The sequence below is a fragment of the Pteropus vampyrus genome, unplaced genomic scaffold (genome assembly GCF_000151845.1).
Source record: "Pteropus vampyrus isolate Shadow unplaced genomic scaffold, Pvam_2.0 Scaffold197, whole genome shotgun sequence".
NCBI classification, from domain to species: Eukaryota; Metazoa; Chordata; class Mammalia; order Chiroptera; family Pteropodidae; genus Pteropus; species Pteropus vampyrus.
Window position 1 is genome coordinate 2,344,100 of NW_011888978.1, and position 7,244 is coordinate 2,351,343.

Genomic DNA, 7,244 nt, shown 5'->3' on the forward strand with positions numbered 1-7,244 from the left:
TCTACTGACTGTTTTTTGTCTGGATAGGTCGTATTTTCCTTTTTTTTTAGTATGCCTGGTAATTTTTGATTGGATGTCTGTCTTGAATTTTATGTTTTCGGGAACTGGATTTTGTTGTATTTCTTTCAATATTGTTGAGCTATGTTCTGGACCAGTTAAGTTACTCAGAATTAGTCCAGCCCATTTAAGGCTTGATTCTATGCTTTGATAGGTGGGTCCAGAATAGACTTTTCTCAAGAGATAATCTGGCCTCATTCCATGCCCTATGCATTAGGAGGTCTTTCTACTCTGATCAGTGAGAATGAACTACTCCCACTTCGTGAGAACTTCTGCTAATTTCGGACCATTCTTCATCAAATGTGCAGATCAGCACTCAACCAGAGACTTGAAGGGACCTGGTGCAGTTCTCCAGAGCTTGCTCTGAGTGCAGCTCCCTCCTCTCCTGTCCTCCTTGAGCCCTGAACTCTGCCGCATCAGTTCAGAAAGACCACTGGATCTTTTGGGATCCCCCTCCCTGCACTGCAGCTTGGAAACGCTCCAGGTGTACGGTAAGCTGGGGCAGTCACAGAGCTCCACTGTTTATTTCCTTTCTCTCAGGGATCACTGTCCTGTGCTGTTTGATGACCGTTATAAAATGGCTGTTTCATAACTTTGTCAAGTTTTCCAGTCACTTAAGATAGAAAGGTAAATCTGGTGCCTGTCACTCCATTATGGCTGGAAGCATAACTAATCAAGTTTGACTTCAAATTCCACATTTTTAACAAAACCTTTCTATACAAGTCCAAATAATTTTTATTTCTCTGGTCTCCATGCCATTTACGATCTAGTACAATAACAGAGGCCCTGCAGTATACTCTGTCCATCAACCAACACCCCCCCGCCGCCCCACCCTTCCCACAACGCGGGTCATCAGTTTCAGTACCAGACCAAGCTCCAAAGGACCAAATGCAATCAATCACATTCCAGCGACTTCTCAGTGCCAGGCACAGTCTTAGGTGCTCGGCTGAAACAAAGACGACACTGTTCCTGACTTCCAAGAGCACACAGTTTAGGACAATTTAGGCACCAAATTCTCATACATAAATCCATAAAAAAGTTTTTAATAGGAAAACCTAAGGTATAAATGAGCCTTTAGAAGAGGCGCTTTCAACATTCAACGTTCTCCTAAAGGGCCAGAGAGTAAGTAGTTTAGGCTTGCAGGCCACACAGGCTTCTGTTAGAACCATCCAAGTACGTAGCAGTCACAGACACGTGAATGAATGGGCCTGGCTGGGTTCCAATAAACTGTTTAAAACAACAGGTGGCTTGTCCCTGGCTGTAGTTCTCAGAACCCAGATTGAGAACAAAATCCCCCTGTAAACTAAAGAAGACAGCTGCAGCATCTTCTGCAATGGCATGTCCTAGTGCCATCCGGACAAAGCTGATCTCAGCGAGAGGACAAAGTTCTCTTAGGCAGGAATTACACACCACCTCTTTTGTGTACATTGAAAGATTTGCATAACACAAGCTTAGAGTAGGTGCTAATTAAATACTTTAGTGTGTATTTCATTTGACATTTGAAGGGTTCTCTTTGTTTTATTCAAAATTGCCTCCACTGGTAAAGAAAGCCATACTTAACCACAATCTATGGAAAATAATGAATGTCTAGTAAATAACGAATGATAAAGCAAACAAATGCTGACAATCCTTAAAAACTTAGTTTTGTTTTGTAAATAAGTCAAGACTGCTGTATTTAAAAGAACCAGCTCCTAGCATTCATCCCACTAATATGTGCCCCAATATGGGACTTGTCTTTGAGCATTATCTAAATGGGATAACTAATATGGGACTTGTCTTTGAGCATTATCTAAAAAGATTTCATAAGCACAGGAAAAAAAAAAAACAACTGCTTCAAAATAACTGTCAATTGTCAATTCAAATCTACCTAGATAAGATAAAGATTTGCTACATCGTATATGTTTTTACCTGTTCTATAAAAAAGAATCTCAGAAAACAAATTCTAAAAGTGTTTTCATTGCTGCACAATGTGTATACATGTGTACACACATGTGGCTGGTTTGCAAAGAATCTCTCCTTAATGAGTGTATTCTAGAGGTCTGTTAAAAAAGATTTGTCCTATTACTTTACAGTCACTCCTTATTCCAGGTGGAGGGATCTTAGAAGTCATCTTATTTAACCTACCATCAAATGAAGGACTTTCCTTTTATAACAGTATTCAACCTAATGCTCTGTAGTTTGTTCATCTCTTAAAACTCATGTTCAGAGCTAAACATAAACTACAGGTGCACCTGGCTTCTATGTGTTGGGGCCAGTGCCACCAGGATCCAGATGGCCAAAGGCATGCAAGATTAGACAGGGCCTGTCAGGGAGCACTCACAGGCTTTGTCCCACCACAGGCAGCTAAGTCTCATCTCTCTTCAACTCCCTTCAATGAAGGTGTTTTGTTGTTGTTGTTGTTTTAACCCAAATTCAGGACCATATATTCATTCCTATTAACTTTTTCTTAGTCTCAGCCCACCATTCCACATACTGAGATCCTAGGGCTCCTGTAGTCCAATGAGCCATGTCTTTATCAAAATCACTGGCACAGCAGAGACAGCTACAATGTGAAGAATAGCTGGGGGCGGTGGGTGGGGGGGATACTGAAAACAGCGAGTACAGACAACACTTATGAGAAGCTCTGCCATAAAGAGAAATAGAGAAATAGAGAAATGGATAACAGCAGCAGGACGGATGGGGAGGTCAACTGTTTTTTAAAAAAAGATTCAAATATTTACATGCTAATGGATCATCTAAAAGCAAAGGAAAAGTACAGTATGCGAAAATATTTTCTAAATTGTAAAATAATGTATTATATATATCTTCTTTACGTTCTTGCTTGGTTAATTTATGTCAAAATTTGGTTTTTAGAGACTCCAGCTCCTTCTGAATTCTCTTTCCTTCCAGAGCCTCTGCTCCCAGGATCACTCCTACTTTTTCCTCTGAATATTTTGAAACCTCTAACTACACCTAGTAGCTCGTGCATTTGCCATTATGAACTGTAACATTACATGACTGCTTTCATCCAAGGTCTTATTTCCACAACGATTTCCTTCACTCTTTATAAGAATTTTAAAAATTAAGTTCAGGTTTAATGGATGCATCCAATAGAATAGTTTTTTAAATATAAAAACCTAAAATTATTATTTTTTAAAATTTTATTTCGGGTCTACAGCCATGTCACCCTGAACACACCCAATTCCGTCTGATCTCGGAAGCTAAGCAGGTTGGGCCTGGTTAGTACTTGGATGGGAGACCACCTAGGAAGACCAGGTGCTGTAGGCTTAAAAAGAGAATAAAATAAAATAAAATAAAAATAAAATAAAATTTTATTTCATTTCTATATAGTCAGCAAGATGGGAAAAAAAAGGTTTATCATTTAGTAAAATTGTTCTCTAAGGCTGTGAGATCGAGTTCTGAAAATTTCTATGCAAAGCAAAAAATGGCTGATACCAAATTCTTCCCACCAGCACATCTGCATACATGACATCATAAACAGGGCCTTCTCCTCCCCCAACCCCCACTCTAGGCTCAAACAAAAAGCACATTTACAACTTCTGCTCCACAGTAGATACTAGTTACTTTACATTTTGTTTCTAGTTCTAAGCTCATCCTTTGCTAGAGCAACTCTGATATGCACATAAAAAAAAGACATGCTCTTTCAAACCTCCATTTCTAAAAATGAATTATCAATTAAAATATGATTATCAGTTGTCACTATACAAATGAATCTCCATTTGCAACCACATTCTAATTAATGATGAATATATTTTCAAAGTATAACACTTGTTTATGAAGTATTTTATGAAGTTTAACACTCTCCAAAATATACTTTTAAAATACCACAGCATCTAAGAAAAAAATGCCAATTTGCCCTTTAAAGGTACAGGACAAACAAATCTTGTTCAGTAATTCATGAATGAATAACAAGAAAGGTTTCTAGTAAAATAACAAGAAAGGTTTCTAATTTCACAAACCAAGTCAGAGATTTAAAATGGGTCATTAATGGGTTAAGCTCCAGGAAAACTGTATTTTGTCTTAATGTTCATTTCTATCAAATACTTATCCTCACTATGAATTTTCATTAATTTCACATCTATTGACCACAGATTTTTTTTTGCCAGGAACTCTGTCTCAGAACTTTTTGCTTGTAATTTGAACATCATTTTTAGTGTCAACACAGTCAGTTCTCAATAAAGATGTTATGAATTTTCTTCAATTCAAATTTATAAAAGCATAAAGATCATAAGGAAAGCAGTATTTTTTCTAAAAATATGAAAATTTGAAACTCACTAAACCAAGAATATCATATGAAATATACAATCATTCTTCCAATTTTAAGCTATTTTCTTTCTTTTAAATTGAGATATAATTATCATATACTATTTTCTTAAACATGAATAATTTTAACATTTTTCTACCACCATTCTTGTTTCTAAAATACATCCCTAAGTTCCTGCTGCAAAAACAAAAAATGTCTTGGATTTTATGTAAACCCATAGATTTAGAAACAGTTTACAGGTAAACTGACTTAGAAGGACCTCAACTAGGATGTCAGCTTCAGTAAGGGAGAGATTTTTGATTTCTTCATGGCCGTTGCCCCTCTTTCTTCCCCAGTGGCTTAAATTGTTCTTGGCACATGGTAGGGTTTCAATTAGTATTTGCTGTACTGAGAGAACCCATGTGTGCAGACCCCTTAGTGCAAAGCCGGACACAAACCACCTGTAGGATCCCACTGCCACCACCACCGCCGCCACACCACCACCACCACCACCACCACCACCACCAGACACCTGGAGCAAACTCATGTGCAAATAGAAAATCAGCCCTTAGTGAAAGGAGAGAAAGAACAGACAGACACTCAGAGGAACTGACACCAGACTGAGTCTTCACAGACTGCCCCAATGTTTTCACTCTGATACGTGTCTAAAACTACAGTAATTTAGACATTCATTTGAATTAACAAGTCTCCTCTATTGAGAACGCAGGAACCACTTAAGCCTCTCAACAACTTTACAAGGTAAATATTTCATCATTCCATTTTGTAAATGAAACTGAAGCTAAGCAGCCAAATTTCCTCATGCCACACAGTTTACCTAGAGCATGACACAGAACATTTAATCCTACCATGCTACCTCCCCTTGATGGGGGAAGAGGACTAACCTTCATCCACACATCAGTGCACGTTAGTCCCCCGTACCCTTCTATCCAAACACCTAAAACAAGCTTTCTCAAAGATGGGCTCTTGTTTCGAGGTGAAAGACAAGCAACGCACAGTTTTAGCACACAGAACACTTTGGAGGTGAGAATCTATAAAGTGTTGGTCATGGATTTGGGTGCCTAGGGGGAACCAAGCCCCAAGACAAACCACAGATTTCAAAACAATGCACAGGGCCAGCTCTTGCTCCAGACTCACTTCTCTTCCTCTTCCTCCCCTTCCTTTCTGGAACCTCCGCACCAGAAAAGACAATCATCGTTAGTGCCACAGTATAGCAATGTTATGTGTCCCAACCACAGTGACTGGCACAGACTAGGCATGTAAATATTTGCGGAATGAACCAAAGACCAAAGTTGTTTCCGTGGGCAGGCTGGGATCCTGACCGCTGTTTTTAACAAAAAGTGGAGATGAGAAATGCACCATAAGCTCCTGACTCTTGGTGTAAAAGTAGACTTTTAAAAGTCCAGTCTAGGACTATGGCCATGCTATATTGAACAAGCTGGATCCCTAAGCAGGGTCGGGCCTGGTTAGTACTTGCTATGGCCATGGTACCCTGAACAAGCTGGATCCCTAAGCAGGGTTGGGCCTGGTCAGTACTTGGATGGGAGACCACCTAGGAAGACCAGGTGCTGTAGGTGTAAAAAATAAAAAATAAGAAATTGTAAGCTGACAAGGTCCTTGCAATCTGTGAGGTCAACCAAGGGTTGCCTCACATAAAAAAAATAAAATAAGTAAAAAATAAAAAATAAAAGGCCCGTCTAAATTGGGAATAGGCTACAGTAAAGCTTTAGGTGATTCTTTTTCCTCAGCCAGACTGTCTCAAAAACAAAAGCTAAACACTTAAACATACACAGACCTCAGAAGGGGCACGATGCTATTCGGTTGTTAGAGTATAAAAACAAACACCTTATTTAGGTTGCCCAGTTTAGGTCACCTTAACATGAATAGCAGCTTAAAAAAATCCCGGCTCAGCTTTCTCGAGGTGAGTGGAGGTGAAGACAACTGACATTTTCCCAAAAGTTCGCAGTGGGCCATAACAAAACAAAACCACACTCTGCACTGTGGAAAAAGTTTCCTTTTAAATATGTAAACCAGTAATTTATACAAATATATGTGTGATACCAAATATTTAAACAGAGCCCATGTTTATGATTAACAGAAGATAAGCCAAATAGCTTCAGACAATGCTTGAAAATTTTACCTATTTCCCTTTTGATTGGCACCCGTGACCTGAAGACCTGGGTTCTATCAGATCCTCCACAATGAGATTTTCAGGCGTCAAATTAAAGTCAAACTAATAGGGCAGAACAAGAGCCGAAGGCAACAGGGAAGGTGCCTATTTTCCTCTTTCATTCCCCCCGCCCCCACTTGCCACTTAAGAAAGGCACATTTTTGCCTTGAGAAAAGGGCCTCATCCTTCGAGATGCAATGCAGCGTTAAGTCTGTGATTCCGTCAGGTTAAGACCTCCCCCCGTGACTGAGTTTTGCGCTCCGCCACCGCCTCCTTTGTCTGCCGTCCCTGCAAACTCGCAGTCCAGTGCCCTCCCGTAAACAAGCCTCATGCACGCACAGAAACGCTCTCCAAGTCTTAAGAAAAAGAGGAAAAGCCAACCACGCTCTGGAGCCTCCTTCCCAAACGAAGAGGAGGCCGGGCTGCGCACCACCGAGACCTCGCCCCCGGGCCGACAACCCAGCGGCGCGGCGCTGGGGGCCCGGCGGGGTTGGGACCCTCACCCACCCTGCGCCCGGCTTCGCCTCCCGCCCGGCACTCACCTCCGTGGATGGGCAGCGGCGCCAGCACCTGGCCGCGGACCTCGGCCTTGGGCGAGTCGAGCCCGTAGCGCCCGCGGTCGATGCGGAACGTGAGGGGGGCGCCGCGGCCCGGCTCCTGCACCGTCACGTTGATGAGCGCCGTGTAGTACTCCTGGCTCGCGTTGTCCGCCCGCGCCGGCCAGAGGCTGCAGGTCAGCAGCGCGAGCGCGGCGAG

The 7,244-nt window shown here is 41.4% G+C and overlaps 1 protein-coding gene and 1 pseudogene across 1 annotated transcript in view; one reads left to right on the plus strand and one right to left on the minus strand.

Moving 5' to 3' along the window:
- RNF130 (ring finger protein 130) overlaps nucleotides 1-7,168 on the minus strand; it is a 95,429-nt gene extending 88,261 nt beyond the window's left edge. Inside the window, exon 1 of the mRNA XM_011371982.1 lies at nucleotides 7,031-7,168. The gene's annotated coding sequence lies outside the window, so the exon portion shown is untranslated. The remainder of the gene's footprint in view (nucleotides 1-7,030) is intronic.
- LOC111746685 lies at nucleotides 3,207-3,324 on the plus strand (annotated as a pseudogene).
- Nucleotides 7,169-7,244: the final 76 nt, after the last annotated feature.